Genomic DNA, 4,197 nt, shown 5'->3' with positions numbered 1-4,197 from the left:
TCTTGAATAATTTGATGCTTGGCAATTGTTTTGAGCTCTCAAGTAGATCATGTTTAAGCTTTTGCATCATGTAGTTTAAACCTATTAGTGGAGAACTACCGTGGAGCCTGTTGAAATTTGGTTTGCATGATTGGTCTCTCTAAGGTCTAGATATTTTCTGGTAAAAGTGTTTGAGCAACAAGGAAGACAGTGTAGAGTCTTATAATGCTTGCAATACGTTCTTATGTAAGTTTTGCTGTACCGGTTTATACTTGTGTTTGCTTCAAACAACCTTACTAGCCAAAGCCTTGTACTGAGAGGGAATGCTTCTCGTGCATCCAAAACCTTGAGCCAAAACCTATGCCATTTGTGTCCACCATAATTACCTACTATGTGGTATTTTTCTGCCATTCCAAGTAAATACTTCATGTGCTACCTTTAAACAATTCAAAACTTTATTACTCCTTATTTGTGTCAATGTTTTATAGCTCATGAGGAAGTATGTGGTGTTTTATCTTTCAATCTTGTTGGGCAGACTTTCACCAATGGACTAGTGGCATATACATCCGCTTATCCAATAATTTTGCAAAAGAGCTGGCAACGGGGTGCCCAGCCCCAATTAATTAACTTTCATTAATAATTCTCTTCACATGTTTTGCCCTTATTTATCAGTAAGCAACTTAATTTTGCAATAGACACTGCTCCATGGTATGTGAAATGTTGGAAGGCACCCGAGGATTCGGTTAGCCATGGCTTGTGAAAGCAAAAGGTTGGGAGGAGTGTCATCTATAAATAAAACTAAAATACATGTGTAAACAAAAGAGAAGAGGGATGATCTACCTTGCTGGTAGAGATAACGTCCTTCATGGGAGCCACTCTTTGAAAGTCTGTTTGACAAGGGGGTTAGAGTGCCCACTACCATTCGTTGACAACAACAAACACCCCTCAAAACTTTATTTTTATGCTCTCTTTATGATTTCAAAATTTGAAAAGCTCTAGCACATGATTTAATCCCTGCTTCCCTCTGCGAAGGGCCTATCTTTTACTTTATGTTGAGTCAGTTTACCTGCTTCTTTTTATCTTAGAAGCAAACACTTGTGTCAACTTTGTGTGCATTGATTCTTACATGCTTGCTTATTGCACTCATCATATTACTTTGTGTTGACAATTATCCATGAGATATACATGTTAAAAGTTGAAAGGAATTGCTGAAACTTAAATCTTCCTTTGTGTTGCTTCAAAACCTTTTATTAAGAATCTATTGCTTTATGAGTTAACTCTTATGCAAGACTTTTTGATGCTTGTCTTGAAAGTACTATTCATGAAAAAATTGCTATATGATTCAGTTGTTTAGTCATTATCTATTTGTTAGCAAATTATAGACCATTGCTTTGAGTCACTTCATTCATCTCATATGCTTTACAATGGTATTGATCAAGATTATGTTGGTAGCATGTCACTTTAGAAATTATTCTTGTTATCGTTTACCTACTCGAGGACGAGTAGAACTAAGCTTGGAGATGCTTGATACGTCTCCAACGTATGTACAATTTCTTATGTTCCATGCTAGTTTTATGCCAATAGCTACATGTTTTATATGCACTTTATATCATATTATGACATTTATTGGAATAACCTATTAACAAGATGCCACAGTGCCAGTTTCTGTTTATTATGTCTGTTTATTGCAGAAAAGGCCTAAAAACCAAAGTGCTCGGAAAAATCCAGAAAAACTACAGAAATTCTATTTCGCCAGAAGACCCACGGAGCTTGAAGGGCCAGGCCAGAGGAGGCCCACGGCCTCCTCCCCATCCACTGGCGCGGCCAGGAGGGGGGCGGCGCCGCCCTATGGGGTGGGCCCCTCGGGCACCCCCTCGCGCCGCCCTTTCGCCTATATTAAGCTGTGACGGAATTAAAATATAGTTTCACTAGAGATGACCTGATAAATTGTCGATGAAGAAGGGGATGCCTTGGGCATCCCCAAACTTAGACGCTTTTGTCTTCTTGGAATATATGGGGATGACCCACGGGGGCATCCCCAAGCTTAGGCTTTTCACTCTTCTAGATCATATTGTATCATCCTCCTCTCTTGATCCTTGAAAACTTCCTTCAAACCAAATTCAAAGCAATCTCATTAGAGGGTTAGTGCATAATCAAAAATTCACATGTTCAGCAAGGACACAATCATCCCAGCACTTCTGGACATTACCCAAGGCTACTGAAATTTAATGGAGCAAAGAAATCCACTCAAAGACAGTAAAAGAGGCAATGCGAAATAAAAGGCAAAATCTGTCAAAACAGAACAGTCCGTGAAGAAGAATTTTTTCGAGGCACTTAACATGCTCAGATGTAAAAGCTCCAGTTGAATGAAAGTTGCGTACATATCTGAGGATTACTCATGAATTTTTTTAGAATTTTCATATTTTTATACAGAGAGAAAAGCTCAAATTCGTGACAGCTAAAAATCTGTTTCTGCGCAGAAATCCAAATCCAGTATCAACTTTCTATCAAAGACTTTACTTGGCACAACAATGCAAGAAAATAAAGATACAAAGATATTGCTACAGTAGTAGGCAGTACCTTGACTCAAAAATAAAACAAAAATTGCAGAAATAAAACAATGGGTTGTCTCCCAAGAGCGCTTTTCTTTAAAGCCTTTTAGCTAGGCATGATAATTTTCATGATGCTCTTATAAAGATGAGAGTTGAATATAAGAGAGCATCAAAAAGCAAATACCAAACACATTTAAGTCTAACCCACTTTCTATGCAAACGAATCTTGTAAGAAAACAAATTATTGAAGCATGAAGCTACTATCATAGAAAGACAAAGCAAGTGCAACTTCAAAATTTTCAACAAAAAGAGAGGTGACTTAATATTATTGAGATATATAAAACCATGTCTCCCTCTCTCATAATAATTTTTAGTGGTATCATTGATAAACTCAACAATATAGCTATCACATAAAGCATTCTTATCATGATCCACATGCATAAAAGTATCATTACTCTCCACACAAGCATAATCAATTTTATTAGTAATAGTGGGAGTAAAACTATCACATCCATCATTATAATCATCATAAATTGGAGGCACAGAATAATCATAATGAATTTTATCCTCAATAGTATATGGACTGAAAATATCACAATCACCATAACGAACTTGAATATGATAGACAAGCTGTATATTAGAGAGATGGTTTTGGGTAATCCCTCCATAACTATGACAAGTTTCATGAGGATGACTGTAATTATAACCTATGTCATAGTATTCTTTATAATAATTGTCAAAGATTGGAGGCATAGTGTCATCATAAGAAATAGAATAGTTATCTTCCAGTGTGCTCATCTGTAAACATACCATCATATAATCATCAGTAGCAAAAGGATTTTCAAACACCTCATCCCCAAGCTTAGAGCTTTCTATATCATCATGGGAAGAAACGTGGATAATACTAATACTATGGCAATTATTAACATCATAATTTTCAGAATTAGTGTCCCAGAGATCTTCAATATCAAAAGAAGTGTGCTTTTCCCAATCATGATCACTAATATAAATAACAGGCATAGGTTCATCATCAAGTTCAGAATCATCGAATTCAGAATTATAAGTATTAATTGTAATAGGAGCAACAAGTTTGGGAGAAGATACCGTTTCCTCTCTCCTTTTACTCTTCTTCTTCGTTCCCTTCTTCTTCTTTTCCTCTTTAGGAGGGAGAGGCTTGAAAGGAAGCTTCTCCACATAACCTAGTTTATTATTAGAAACAATAGAAGAAACTTGGGAGGATACCTCTCTTTCATTAATAAGAATAATACACATATTAGTCCTGTCATATTTTGGTAAAGTTCCATCCTTTATAACATTTTGTATGTAGGTGTTGGCATGGCAATTATTAACACAATAGAGATAACATCCATGCAACACACTATTCATATCAAGATCACTCATATCTAACAAAGAAATTTTTCTTCATAACTCTTCACACCCCAAAAATAAAGTAAGTTCATCATGCTGATTAGGAGCGATCATGTTATCACAATATAGACTTGAAGTACTCATTAAATTCGAAATACTATCATCATGACCAGAACATTGAAAATTAAAATGACCCACTTCATAGCAAAGTTCACAAATAAAAGGATGGAGGTCACAAAAAATTTCGCCAAGATCTTTTAGAGCCTTGTACCACATTCTAGTTTTTTCATTCCTATGA

This window comes from Lolium perenne, chromosome 4 (assembly GCF_019359855.2).
Source record: "Lolium perenne isolate Kyuss_39 chromosome 4, Kyuss_2.0, whole genome shotgun sequence".
Classification (NCBI taxonomy): Eukaryota; Viridiplantae; Streptophyta; class Magnoliopsida; order Poales; family Poaceae; genus Lolium; species Lolium perenne.
Note: the sequence above shows the minus strand (reverse complement) of the source record.